This window comes from Symphalangus syndactylus, chromosome 1 (genome assembly GCF_028878055.3).
Source record: "Symphalangus syndactylus isolate Jambi chromosome 1, NHGRI_mSymSyn1-v2.1_pri, whole genome shotgun sequence".
Taxonomy (NCBI): domain Eukaryota; kingdom Metazoa; phylum Chordata; class Mammalia; order Primates; family Hylobatidae; genus Symphalangus; species Symphalangus syndactylus.
In genome coordinates this window covers 114,395,536-114,410,401 of record NC_072423.2, presented here as the reverse complement: position 1 = coordinate 114,410,401, position 14,866 = coordinate 114,395,536, and the positions used below count along the sequence as shown (strand labels likewise).

Here is a 14,866-nt window from a genome sequence, read left to right as displayed (position 1 = left end):
AGTAGGGCTGGTGAATACTTTCCCCTCCAATTTCAGACACTTCTAAATAGCAATCATGGACATGAAGCCAAATATTTAATCTTCTTTTTCTTTTTCTTTTTCTTTCAGACAGGGTATTACCTGTTCCCCAGGCTGGAGGGCAGTGATCCAGGTGCAATCACTGCTCATTGCACCTGGATCTGGGCATAGTGGCCCACGTCTGTAGTCCCTCCTGGGCTCAGGGGATCCTCCCATCTCAGCCTCCCATGTAGCTGGGACCACAGTCGTGCGTCACCACACTTGGCGAATTTTTTAATTTTTTTGTAGAAGCGGGGCCTCGCTATGTTACCCAGGCTGGTCTTGAACTCCAGGGCTCAAGTGATCCTCCCGCCTCAGCCTCCCCCATAGTGCTGGGATCACAGATTTCATGCGTATCCATGTGAAGAGACCACCAAACGGGCTTTGTGTGAGCAACATGGCTGTTTATTTCACCTGCGTGCAGGTGGGCTGAGTCCAAAAAGAGAGTCAGCGAAGGGAGATAGGGGTGGGGCCGTTTTTTAGGATTTGGGTAGGTAAAGGAAAATTACAGTCAAAGGGGGATTGCTCTCTGGCGGACAGGAGTGGGGGTCACAAGGTACTCAGTGGGGGAGCTTTTGAGCCAGGATGAGCCAGGAGAAGGAATTTCACAAGACAATGTCATCAGTTAAGGCAGGAACAGGCCATTTTCACTTCTTTTGTGGTGGAATGTCATCAGTTAAGGCAGGAACCGGCGATCTGGATGTGTACATGCAGGTCACAGGGGATATGATGGCTTAGCTTGGGCTCAGAGGCCTGACAACAGGCACAAGCCATCATGCCTGGCCAAAATATTTAATCTTCTGACTCAAGAGTGTGCTCTCTATAAATTGCTTGCCAATAGGAGTGGGAGAACTGGCTTATGTTTGTGCAGCTGAAAATAAGAACGTGTATAATTTTACTCTAAAGATCTGACAATGCTGACCTAATTTATTCCCTTCTTTCCTTTGATTTCTGATGTCTGAGACTGCCTTTGTTTGTTGTTGTTGTTGTCGTTGTTGTTGTTTGGTTGGTTGTTTTTTGGTTTTTGGGGTTTTTTTTGTTTTTTTGTTTTTTTCCTGAAACAAGGTCTCACTCTGTTGCTCAGGCTAGAATGCAGTGACACCATCATGGTTCACTGTAGCCTCAACCTCCCAGGCTCAAGCATTCCTTCTACCTCCACCTCCCAAGTAGCTGGGACTACAGACATGCGCCACTATGCCCAGATAATTTTTGTATTTTTTGTAGAGTTGGTGGTCCCACTATGTTCCCCAGACTGGTCTCAAACTCCTGGGCTCACGCAATCCACCCACCTAGGCCTCCCAAAGTGCTGGGATTATGGGCATGAGACACTCTGCCCAGCCGGAGACTGCCTTTGTCTCCTTTAGAATTGTTTTACCTAAAGGAGGCCGGGTGCAGTGGCTCACGCCTGTAATCCCAGTACTTTGGGAGGCAGAGGTGGGCGGATCATGAGGTCAGGAATTCAAGACCACCATGGCCAATACGGTGAAACCCCGTCTCCACTAAAAATTACAAAAATTAGCCGGGCATGGTGGTGCACACCTGTAGTCCCAGCTACTCGGGAGGCTGAGGCAGAAGAATTGCTTGAACCTGGGAGGCGGACGTTGCAGTGAGCCGAGATCATGCCAGTGCACTCCAGCCTGGGAGACAGAGCAAGACTCTGTCTAAGAAAAAAAAGAAGAATTGTTTTACCTAAAGGAGATTTTTGACAAAAGTTAAAATGATGCACAAGTTTTTGTGTGTACATTTGTTGTCTTATCCTTGGTAAACATAAAGGAGAATTGTTAGGTTATATGATAACTCTATAGTTAACCTTTTTGTGAACTGTCAGACTGTTTTCCAAAGGAGCTACATCATTTTACATTCCCACCAGCAGTGTATGAAGATTCCTGTCTCTCCACATCCTCACCAACACTTGTTATTATCTGTCTTTTTTATTATAGCCATCCTAGTAGATGTGAAGAGGTATCTTGTTGTTTTGATTTGCATTTTCCTGATGACTAATGATGTTGAGCATATTTTCATATGCTTATTAGGCATTTATAGATCTTCTTTGAAGAAATGTCTATTCAGATCCTTTCCCCTTTTTTAATTGGGTTAATTGGTCTTTTTATTTATTGTTAAGTTGCAATAGTACTTCATATATTCTAGATACAGGTCCCTTACCAGGTATATAATTTGCAAAAAAATTTCTTCCATTTCGTGAGTTGCTTTTCACTTTCTTGATTCCATCATTTTATATTAATCTAACTATATGCTTATAGTTGATGTGAGATTTTGTAGACAGACTATTACTGGATCATTTATTTAACCAGTTCTGACTATCTCTGTCTTTAATTGACGTATGTATGCCATTTATATTTAATACACTTACTTGTATATTTGGATTTAAATCTGTAATTTTATTACTTTTTTTCTATTTGATCCCTCTTTTATTTTCCTCTTTTACACTTTCCTGCCTTCTTTTCTCTGAACATTATTCTTGTATTACATTTTATTTTCTCTATTATATATTTTACTATGTCTCTCTGGGTAGTTTTTTTCTCTTGTTTTATGGTTGCCCTAAGAATTATTACACATATTTACTTTTTCATAGTCCACTTAGAAACAGTATGTTACCACTTCAAGTGAGATGTAAAAATCTTACCACCATATAGGTCCTCCTACACTCCCACCTTTATGTTGCAGTTGTCTTATGTATTATGTCAATCAATGTTATATTTTTGGCTTCTAATCATCAAATTTAAAGAACTCATGAGGAGAAAACTAGTCCATTATATTTACCTTGATATTTATATGCTCCTGTTCCTTCCTTCCTGCTGTTCAAGTTTACATCTGTTATCATTTCCCTTCTATCTAAAAACTTGCCTTAATTATTTTAGAGAAAATATGCTGACATATTCTGGTTTCCTTCAACTGAAGATGTCTTTTTCTTACCTCCATTCATAAATATTATTTTTGCTGGATATAGAATTTGAAAGCAATCTTTTCTTTTCTATTAATCAGCACCTTTAGAATGTTGTGCCACTTTCTTTTGACATCCATAGTTTCTGATTAGAAATCTGAAATAATTTGAATCACACTTTTCTATAGGAGATGCATCATTTTTCTCTTGCTACTCTCTTTTTTTTTTCTTTCCCCCCTCCAGAGACAAGATCTCACTCTGTCACCCAAGCTGGAGTGCAGTGGCACCATCACAACTCACTGCAGCCTCAACTTCCTAGGCTCAAACAATCCTCCCATCTCAGCCTCTCAGGTAGCTGGAAACACAGGGATGCACCACTATACCTGACTAATTTTTTTAAAAAATATTTTTGCAGTGATGAGGTCTCACTATTGCCCAGGCTGGTCTCAAACTCCTGGGCACAAGTGATTCTCCCACCTCAACCTCCCAAAATGCTGGGATGACAGGCATGAGCCACTGCACCTGGCAAAATTTTTTCATCTTTGGGTTTCTTCAGGTTAATTATTATATCTGGGCATGGATTTTGGGTGGGATTATCCTGATTTGGATTTGTTTAGCTTTTTTAATCACTTGATTTATGTCTTTTGACAAATTTGGGGATTTTTCAGTCATTATTTCTTTTTTTTTTTTTTTTTGAGACAGAGTCTCGCTCTGTCGCCCAAGCTGGAGTGCAGTAGCGTGATCTCCGCTGACTGCAACCTCAGCCTCCCGGGTTCAAGCAATTCTCCTGCCTCAGCCTCCCGAGTAGCTAGGATTACAGGCACATGCCACCATGCCTGGCTAATTTTTGTATTTTTAGTAGAGACAGGGTTTCACCATGTTGATCAGGCTGGTCTTGAACTTCTGACCTTGTGATCCACCCGCCTCAGCCTCCCAAAGTGCTGGGATTACAGGCGTGAGCCATTGCGCACAGCCCCAGCCATTACTTCTTGAAAATTTTTTCTGCATTACACTTTTTCTCCTCTCCTTCTGGAATTCTGATGACACAAATATTAGACTTTTCAGTATTGTTCCATAGATTATTGAGAGCTTGTTCATTTTAGATAAATCTTTTCTTCTATTTTTTTTTTTTTCAGATTGGTAATACCCAGTGTCAGGCCTCTGAGCCCAAGCCAAGCCATCGCATTCCCTGTGACTTGCATATATACGCCCAGATGGCCTGAAGTAACCGAAGAATCACAAAAGAAGTGAAAATGCCCTGCCCCGCCTTAACTGATGACATTCTACCACAAAAGAAGTGAAAATGGCCGGTCCTTGCCTTAAGTGATGACATTACCTTGTGAAAGTCCTTTTCCTGGCTCATCCTGGCTCAAAAGCTCCCCCACTGGGCACCTTGCGACCCCCAGTCCTGCCCGCCAGAGAACAAACCCCCTTTGACTGTAATTTTCCTCTATCTACCCAAATCTTATAAAACGGCCCCACCCCTAACTCCCTTTGCTGACTCTCTTTTCGGACTCAGCCCACCTGCACCCAGGTGATTAAAAGCTTTATTGCTCACACAAAGCCTGTTTGGTGGTCTCTTCACACGGACGCGCACGAAACCCAGTGATCTACTTCAAGTTTCCTAGCTCTTCCCTATGCCATCTCCATTATGTTTGTGAGCCTATCCAGTATTTTATTTCAATTATTGTCTTTTTATTTCTAAAATTTCCAATTAGTTCTTTGTATCTTCTGTTTCTTTGTTGATATTTTTCTATCTTTTCATTCATACCCCAGGGCTGAGGTAGCATATCCAAGGAAGGGCCAAGTTGGAAGGGGTTCAGCCCATCAGATAGCAGGTAAGTCCACTGGTTTGGGCAGGCTAGTCTGGAGTTGCTCGGCAACTAATAGAAGAACCCCTCAAGTGCAGGTAGGGACAGCCAATCCGCAACTGGTGGCATGGGCATGTGATGGAAGTCCAGATGGCCTTCAGAGTGTGTGGACCACACAGGCACTTGCAGAAGGCATGGCAGGTTGACATGTGACCCTCAGGGGCACAGGCAGCTGTGTGCAGGTAATATGGAGGCTTGCGAAGAAAGTCGAAACACAAGCACAGGCAGGAGGTCTTCAGAGCACGTGGGCTGCACAAGGGCTCTGTTTTCTGGCTCAAGAGAGCTGTAGAAATATGACTACAAGGCCAAGGATGCAAAGTCGCAAAGGGACTGTTTTGAGCCCATGCTTGGGGCAGGTTCCGATGGATATTCTCACATGCACACTGCTGATCCCCAGCCCACGCCAAAAAGAGGCAGGAAGCCTCTTCCTACTACCTTGTCCCTCCAGTGCCTTCTACTGAGAAAGCATAGCACTGCGCTCACTTTAAAGGACCAATATTTAAAGGACCAATATTTAAAGGAATGCCATTGTATAACACAGGGTATATTTATTGAGTGGCGCATTCAAAGCTGAGAGGCAGTAAGTTGATAACTGACACCGTGGGTAACCAATTTGGTTGAGTTCAGACCACAAATTCCAACCTGCCTTCTGTGGGTTGTGATGCCCATGTCAGGTCAGTTTCCAGTTTTCGTGGTGCTATTCAGCTATGTTCCGTGTGCGCCACCCAGTGGCCAGGCTACGGCGTGGCTGAATGTCTATCTCAGTGTTCAGGTCTAACATCTTTGGAGTGCTGGTTAGGGTCAGATCCACGCATGCGCAGCTCGGGGAGGAATCCCAGGAACAAACTTACGGAGCTGTTTTCTCGCAATTCCTCCCTCTCTGTGATCTCCCTGGTCCTTTCCTGATCGCTGGGCTCCCTTTTTCGGTCCTCTGGCCAAAAACTTGGTGGTGTAGTTACCCTGCTCTGCCGTGCACTTCCTACAACTGTACCCACAGTCGCGGCCAAGCAGCGAAGATTTAAGAGAGTAAGAAAGCGTGACGGTTTGCTCCACTCTTTTGGGCTATAGCTCCTCTAATCAGAAAAGGAAGGTTCCCTGCATGTCCCACTTTATGTGAAATCTAAAAAAGTTGAACTCGTAGAAGGAGAGTGTAGAAAGAGGTTAGGGCCGGGGAGGAAGGGAATGGGGAGTTACTGGTCAAAGGGTACAAAGTTTCAGATAGGTAGGAGGAATGTTTTGAAATCTATTGCATAGCAGGGCGACTACAGTCAATAATAAAGTATTGCATATTTCAAAATCACTGAAAGGGTAAATTTCAAATGTCTACCATAAAAATGATAGGTAAAAGAAGTGCATTTAATTTTTCTTTTACCACTTTTCTTACTCTGTTATCTTCAGCTCAGGAGTATCTAACCTGCAAAGATCTTAATTAAGGCTTTGGCTTTCGACTTAAAAGTCTCTATAAAGGAACACTACGCGTCATCCTGAAAATAAAGATCAAAGTCCACAGCCAGTGGTGAAGAAACATTAATAAGAGAATCAGTCAGCCTAGTTTTTTTGAGGAAATCTCTACACAGATCCCAAGTCTACACATAAACCAACAAGCCAAAGTAAAGTTAACTGCATTTGAGCAGTGTGGGCAGCCCAGCCAGCCAGAGTAACTGAAGCTGGAAGAATTACTCCCTACACACAGGGCTCGTGTTCTCTAGATCAACCAGACACATCACAGACTCTGTTGTTGACGTTCTTTCATTTCCTTAGGCCAGTTAGCCCTTGGCAAGTAGCCAGAGCTGTACATTAACTGCCCCTACATTTTAAAAAACATTGCTTATGAATTGCTATGCATTAACTTAGAGAAATGTAATTCTAATTCCCATCTTAGAGGAATGGTCTCTTCTTAATGCCTTTGTGTTCTAAATATTTGATCATGTCAACAAAAAACAGCTTAATCATCTTTAATAAATTCCTGGAATTATGAAATTTAATTACCAAAGGCCCTGACATATTTTTAAGTAGTTATAAGTCATTACTACTCTCGGTATTTTGGTGGGAAAGAATATATTCTGTCTGTCATCTAACCATGTTCACCATTTTCCGTGTGTTTTTAAAAAGCAGAAAAAGAGGTTCTCTTACACAATTAAGGGGGCTTTGAGGCCGGGCGCGGTGGCTCACGCTTGTAATCCCAGCACTGTGGGAGGCCGAGGCGGGCGGATCACGAGGTCAGGAGATCGAGACCACGGTGAAACCCCGTCTCTACTAAAAATACAAAAATTAGCCGGGCGTGGTGGCGGGCGCCTGTAGTCCCAGCTACTCAGAGAGGCTGAGGCAGGAGAATGGCGTGAACGCGGGAGGCGGAGCTTGCAGTGAGCCGAGATTGCGCCACTGCACTCCAGCCTGGGTGACAGAGCGAGACTCCGTCTCAAAAAAAAAAAAAAAAAAAGGGGGGGGGGCTTTGAATGTACCGGGATGTAAATCAGCATCTTGCCTATAAGATGAAGTTTGGTTTGCAAACATGTATAATGAAAACTGGAGACTCTAAGAACAGTGGGTGATGACCACATTTGCTAGCAATTTACATGTGATGTCCAGAGGTGCTGGGAAGCTATGACATACAAAGTCCTGAGTGCCAGCTCCAGCCCAGCCCCTGGCATTCCATGTAGGACAGAGATAAGTCCAGACCTCTCTAGACAACTGGACAAATTTTACCTTAACCTAGAAGGTAGTTCATGGGTGGGTTCTGAGACTGAGAAAGTAGTTTCAAATGAGAGTCCATGTGTCAGTCCAGGGTAAGTAGGAGATTCTCCATCCAGGAGTGAAACCACACTGGGGAGCCCATAGGACACAGTTGTCAGGGACAGACATAGATGCCAGTCCCTCAACAGCTCAGGGGAGAAATCTCCTCACAAATTTACAAAGCTAATCTCTTCTTTGTAAAATAAATTCTAGTCAGCACAATCTTTCAGGCAAAGACATAGAATGCAATGTCCTAAGTACTAACTTTCTCTAGGACTATAGAAATGTCATCATCATTTGCTACTCCAACACAGAAAAGGGAAAAATTAACCTCTACGGGATCCAGTCAGGAAACCCTCAATACAAACAAAGCAATATCCTCTTATAGGAAACTTTACAACGAAGTAGATTCTACAAAGCAGCCTAAGTGTAAAGCTTCAGCCTGGGCCCTCATTGAATTTGACAGCAAAGTGTCATGGTTCCAAGACAGCATCTGATTCCGGTTCCCTGCTGTGGGTCTGGTTTTGTGTGGTTGTAGCAGAATTATGAGAACAAGCCTCCCTCGATTTGGGCTACACTGTCCACGGTCACACAGCATCTTCCAGGGAAGAAAACACCTGCAATGATGAGACAGAAGGAGAACGGTGGCATCTCTCACTGCAAAGGAGTGTTCCAGCACACTCTCAAAGGTTGGATTAAGGAAAATAACGCCTGGAAAATCTTTTGTTTTAGTGCAGGGCTGAGAAAACTTGATGGTAAATAATAGAGGTTTCACAGGCCAATAAGCAAAATTGAAGATATATGTAGGTGTTTACATAACAAAAGAGAATCCTCTGGCGAGCCTCTCCCTACTTGCCTCCAGAGAACCATCCGGAGTAGTGAGCATGTTTCATGTCCAGCTGCTGCTTGCCAAAAACATTCTCAGAACAAGAGGGACTAGCCCAAGAGGGAAAGGCCTAGCAGGTATGGTGAAAAAGGGGCAGGGTGGCTGGGTGCGGTGGCTCACACCTGTAATCACAGCAGTTTGGGAGGCTGAGGTGGATGGATTGCTTAAGCTCAGGAGTTTGAGAGCAGCCTGGGCAACATGGCAAAACCCTGTCTTTACCAAAAATAAAAAATAAAATAAATAAATAAAATAGCCGGGTGGTGGCATGCATCTGTGGTCCCAGCTACTAAGGAGGCTGATGTGAGAGGATCACTTGAGCCTGGGAGGCAGATGTTGCAGTGAGCTGAGATTGCACCAATGCACTCCAGCCTGGGTCTCAAAAAAACAGAGAGGAGAGAGGATGGCAGGGGAAGGGGCCGGGGAGTGAGCCTGCTGCAGTCCGTTTCTTTCTCTGCCCCAGTATCACCCAGACAGGTGCCTGTGTGTCCTTCTCTCCTCCAGTCGTCACAAGTTGGACAGCTGGCTGGAGGCAAGGTGACCTACTCAGTCACCAGCTCCTGAATTGAGATTCCACTGCTTGGTTGCTAACAATAGAGTCTCCAATGTGTAGATGGCAACCAGGGTGGGCCCTGGGCTGCAGCAAAATACAGCTGGCCAGGCGGACAGGAGCTGAGAGCAGTGGGGGAATAGAAACAGAAGAAAATACTCCAGCTTGGTCCCCAGATGCTCCAGCAGTGCCCACATTCCATATGCAAACAGGTGCCAGGCCTGCAGGTTATAGTTTACTGATCCTAGCTTTAGTGGACAATAAAATGTAAAATATTTTGCTTTGGTGGATGTGATGGTTTTAAACTATATCCACAAAGTCTTTCACATTCTTCCCTTTAAAAAGGTAGAACTTAATTCCTCCTCCCTTGAGCATGGGCTAGACTTAGCGACTCACTTCTAATGACTAGAATGTGGTGAAAGTAATGGTGTGTGGCTTCTGAGACTAGGTCTTCACTCTCTCTCAGATCACTCACTCTAGGAAGTCAGCTGCCATGTCATGATGATGCTCAAGCAGCCTTGTGGAAAAGCTTCACTAGGAGAGGAACTGAGGCCTCCTGTCAACAGCCATGAGAGGGGGCTGTCTTAAAAGCAGATCCTCCAGCCCCAGTCAAGCCTTCAGATGACGGCAGCCCCTGTGGACATCTTGATCACAACTTCGTGAGACCCTAAGCCAGAAACACTCAGCTAAACTGCTCTGGATTTCTGACTCTCAGAAACTGTGAGATAATAAATGTCTGTTATTCTAAACTGTTATGCCTGGGGGTAACTTGTTATGCAGCAATAAATAACCAAGACAGTGGATTTTTATAAAAGACACTTTAAAAATCAGTCTTAACTTCTAGTGCCATCTGGTGTGCATGCTCAGCTGCCTCCTTGAATATGCACTTGGATGTCTCACACATATCTCAAAGAAACATGATGTTCTCCAAACTTGCTCCTTTAGAGTCTGTCCATCCTAGGCCTCCCTTAATTCCACACCTCAAGAATAACTCCATCATAATCTAGAAGATCTAGAAGTTACTTCTTTTTTTTTTTTTTTTTTTTTGAGATGAAGTCTCACTCTGTCACCCAGGCTGGAGTGCAGTGGCACAATCTTAGCTCACTGCAAACTTCACTTCCTGGGTTCAAGCAATTCTCCTTCCTCAGCCTCCTGAGTAGCTGGGATTACAGGCAAAAGGCACCATATCCGGCTAATTTTTGTATTTTTAGTAGAGATAGGGTTTCACCATGTTGACCAGGCTAGTCTCGAACTCCTGACCTCAGGTGATCTGCCCGCCTCGGCATCCCAAAATGCTGGTACTACAGGTATGAGCCACTGCACTTGGCCAGAAGTCACTTCTTTTGCTTCGTTTCCTCACTCTGCCCACCCACTATGCAGACAGCATGCACACACACACGTGCATGCACACACACATTCATCCACACATCCAGTTATCACCTATGTCTTAGAGGGCATGCATTTCTCACCACCAACTAGTGTCACGCCTTGCCTCAGTTGGGGAAAGGCCTCCTAACTGGTCTCCTGGCTTCCCACTCAACCCCATCCAAACCATCTTCTACTCAATAGTGACAGTCACTTTCCAATGAGACCTAGATCATGCCACCACCTGGCACAAATCCCCCCGAGGCCTGCCTTTGAAATAAGAATGAGATCCCAGCTTTCCACAGAGGCAGTGAGCCCCTGGCATGGTCTGCCCTCGGCCAGCCCATCCCACCTCACCCCTCCTGCTCCCCTTCTCAGTGCTCATCCACCCCACGCCTCTTCCCGCTCAGAGCTCAGCACATACTGCTCCCTCAGCCTAGAGCAGTCCTCCCCAAGTCACGTGGCTTCCTCCCCACACCCCTGGAACCCACCTTAAATGTTTTCTCCTGTCTGGCCTTCCTGGCCTCCTCATCTAAAGTAAACTCGCCTGTTATTTTATTTCTCAGTCTACTGTTTATTTGCATCACAATACTTAGTGCAAGTTAAAGTATTTGATTCATTATATTTTATTTATCCATGGACCAAGCCATAGACGAGCCACAGTTTACTGACAGGAGCAGCCACTTGGGAGTCCCCAGACTTGGGTTCACAGCATGGCCCCCACGAGTTCAGCTGAGCAGGTCATACTGTAGCATACTATGGGAACTGGAGGGGCCTCTCCATCACCTTGTCCAAGCCCCTGCAGAGAGAGGTGTGCTATGGCCATCAAATGAGGAGGTTTTGAGTAGTCCAGGGGCTACAGATGCCAGTCTCCTGCTTCTGAACCTCAACATAGAAACCATGTGTACTGAGCCAGTGTACTTAGTGTGTATTTCTGTTTTTCAATGCCTAGGAACCCTAAGTGACATTATGGACACTCATTAAATGCAGAAAGACAGAAGTTTTGTCCATGCCTCCAAGTTCCCAATCTACAGGGGAGAGCATCGAAGGATATATTTGAGCACAGTACGTTCATTAGACAACAGAGGCTGAACCAACCCCTGTAGGAGCCAAAAGAGAAAGGGGAGGGGGAGGGGTTGGGAGAGTCCTGCAGGGACCTTGAGGAAGGGGAAAGGGCTAACAGTGCAGGTTTGGCTGAATAACGTTCCACATGCCCCTCCCCAACCCAGTTATATCAGAACCACTTTACAGAGCCATCCACTTTACAGAGCCATCCACTTTACAGAGCCAGAGGGCATGACTGGAAAAATATGTCCCCTGGCACCAGGGCACTAGGCTCCACTCAGAAGTCATATGCCAGGGGGAGGGGGGGCTTTCCGGTCACCTAGTCCTCTCCCTTCTTGTCAAATGACACTGGGTTGCTGGGTAGGAGGTGTGAAGTGGGTTCACAGTTAACCTCTCAGAGCATCCTAAGAAGGATCTGGGGGAGTCTGGGAGGAGACTCACCTCATCATGTAGGTGCCAAGCCATTCTTGGCACTCCCACTGAGGCTGGGAGGGGGACAGGAGCAAGGGATGGAGCAGGAGAGGAGGACGGAGCTGATGCCAGAGGTCACCTGAACCAGCCAGGCAGAGAGAGGTTCTCTCCTCCACACCTGCCCCTCAGAACTCCCAGGACCCCTCCACCCCAGGCTACCCAGCTCCAAGCCCTCCACAGCACCCTTCCAGGTATGTCATCAATGTAAGGAAAGCCTCTATCATTAGCCTTGCTGTATCCAAGAGAACAACTAACCCATGGGAATTTCTGGGGGCACCAAGATACAATGGGCAATAATAAGACAACCAAGGAGCTTTGGTGACTCACAAATTCCATTCTATCCTCACATAAGGCCACTGCCTGGACACTAGGGTTGGAATGAACGCAGTGAGTTTTCTGATAGAAACGGGGGTAAATAGGAGCTAAATAGTCAAGTAAGGTCAGTATAGTCAGCCAAATCCTGAATTAAATGACATTTATGCCACATGATCAGAGTTTCCCTGGGGACATCTGATTAATTTTATTGTAATTTGTTAAGCTAGCAAATCCAGCCGGGGAGGCAGAGGGTCCAGACGGGATTAAGAGGGCAGTTCCAGGGCCAAGTTGCCTGGGCTGGAGCCTTGCCTACCCACTCTCTGGCCACATGTCCCTGAGAACACGGCCTAACCTCTCTGAGCCTGGTGTTCTCATGTGGACGTGGTGGAACAAACAGCACTGAGCTCACAGGTTGGCGAGAACACCACGTAGGATCATTGTGTCAAGAGCTTAAGACAGTACCTGGCACCTAGTAAGGTCAAAAAAAAGTTCAATCATTTAAAGAAAAAAGAAAGGAAACTAAGAATCCCTGTCACCAATTAAACGTAAGACAAAAACAAGAGGTATGAGAGCATCCGAGGGTTTTTCTCCACCTGGCGTGATTAGCAGAGGTTCTTTGGGTGAATAATGGGTGAACCCCCAGTCCCTGAGTTCTGGGAGAGGGTTTGGTCCAGCAGAAGAGCTAGCAACAGCGCAGAGCCGCTAACAAGCCAGACAATTCCTTCTCCTCTGGGTCTCCAGTCACTTTCCGCCCTTGTCTCACGCCTGTCCCCACCCCAAGCCAGGGGGCGTGAGATGCTGGAAGAAAAGACTTCCCCGCCAGGGCCATGTGTCAATCATACCATTCAGGACACAAACAAAGTTGATTTATCTCCCCTGGACGGCGCTTTGGACCAGAAAGCTTTGGGCTCAGCCTTGGGCGCCGGAGCAGTACGCGCAGGGGAACTGCTAAGCCGGAGCGAGATTCACTCGCGGGGACCCCTGCCTCCCCACGCTCTCTCCTTTCTCGCCATCCCACCGTAATCCTGGACCTCAGATACCGGTCGATGCCTAAGCCCCAGCCGCTGTCCGGTTAGGGACGTTTACCCCTGTCGTTCCGGCCGACTGCAGGTCACCAAGGCACGGAGGAAGGAGTAAACAACTGAACGCCCGGGGCACCGGCCGTCGGCCCGCGTCCTCCCACGAGGAGCGCAAGGCCCCCGCTCCCGCCCCGCCGGCCACCTCGGACGCCCAGCGCTTACCTGCCGCGAGGGGCGGGCACTGACAGTCCTGGCCTGCCCGCCGCGGCTGTTTACACCGCAGAGGCTGTTTACACCGCAGAGGCTGTTTACACCCGCTGAGCAGCACGGCCGAGCGGGAAGAAGCCTCCCGTGCCTGTGCGCTAACAGGCTATATTTGTAGGCGGATAATATGATCTGGAGGACATGTGCTAAATCAACTATCTATCTATTCTATGTGACTCAGCCCAGCCTGAGACAAAACAGACTTCGTAGGGGAGGGCTTGGCACCCTGCGCGCTGCAGCCGGCCAGCGGCGAGCCCCGGCCCCAGGGACTATCTGCAGCCTCCTACCCAGGGCCAGGAGATCCCGGAGGGTGTGGAATGGAAAGGAGCGGGTTCCGAGTGCTCAGCACGCTAAGCTGGGAACCCAGCCAGACGCAGGCTTTGAAAGCCGTATGACCAAGGGAATGTAAAAGTGTTTTCGATGTTAGAAGCAGCAGACATCGAAGGTCTCAATTTCACCATTATATTTTATCTTTTTAATATCCTAAAATGTGTGTGAATTTAGGTTCTCTTTAGATACTTTACTAATTGGCCAAATATGTTTTGCTGATAGCCGATATCGTGAAAATATGACAATAATCAGTAATCAAGTCCCTGGCTGCTCCCAGGAGTCCATGTGACCACTTCCTGATCCTTAATGGCAATGGCTCCTCATATCCCTTAGCCTAAACTGAAAAATACCTTTTCTGTGATATATGTGTCACACTTCTAAAATTCATTTCCTTGAAAAGCATTATTTTCTTTTCTTTTCTTTTCTTTTCTTTTTTTTTTTTTTTGAGAGGAGTCTCACTCTGTCGCCCAGGCTGGAGTGCAGTGGCGCAATCTTGGCTCACTGCAACCTCCTCCATCTCCCAGGTTCAAGCAATTCTCCTGCCTCAGCCTCCCCAGTAACTGGGATTACAGGCGCCTGCCACCACGTGCGGCTAATTTTTGTATTTTTGTAGAGATGGGCTTTCACCATGTGGGCCAGGCTGGTCTAGAATTCCCGACCTCAGGTGACCCGCCCACCTCGGCTCCCAAAGTGCTGGGATTACAGGCATGAGCCACCGTGCCCGGCCTTTTGAAAATAATGCTTTTTGGCGGGGCACGTTGGCTCACGCCTGTAATCCCAGCACTTTGGGAGGCCGAGTCAGGTGGATCACCTGAGGTCCGGAGTTCGAGACCAGCCTGACCAACATAGTGAAACCCTGTCTCTACTAAAAATACAAAAAATTAGCCAGGCATGGTGGCAGGCACCTGTAATCCCAGCTACTCAGGAGGCTGAGGCAGGAGAATCATTTGAACCCAGGAGGTGGAGGTTGCAGTGAGCTGAGATTGTGTCATAGCACTCCAGCCTGGGAGACAAGAGTGAGACTCCATCTCAAAAAAAAAA

At 46.5% G+C, this 14,866-nt stretch overlaps 1 protein-coding gene and 1 long non-coding RNA gene across 2 annotated transcripts in view; one reads left to right on the top strand and one right to left on the bottom strand.

Annotated features, from left to right (window-relative positions):
• Positions 1–13,745, bottom strand: part of LRRC2 (leucine rich repeat containing 2) — a 50,166-nt gene extending 36,421 nt beyond the window's left edge. Inside the window, exon 1 of the mRNA XM_055279836.2 lies at positions 13,454–13,745. The gene's annotated coding sequence lies outside the window, so the exon portion shown is untranslated. The remainder of the gene's footprint in view (positions 1–13,453) is intronic.
• LOC134732175 (uncharacterized) lies at positions 4,463–6,765 on the top strand. Its single transcript, XR_010115051.1, has 3 exons — positions 4,463–4,493; positions 4,736–4,797; positions 6,229–6,765. It is a non-coding gene; the product is annotated as an uncharacterized lncRNA (long non-coding RNA).
• Positions 13,746–14,866: the final 1,121 nt, after the last annotated feature.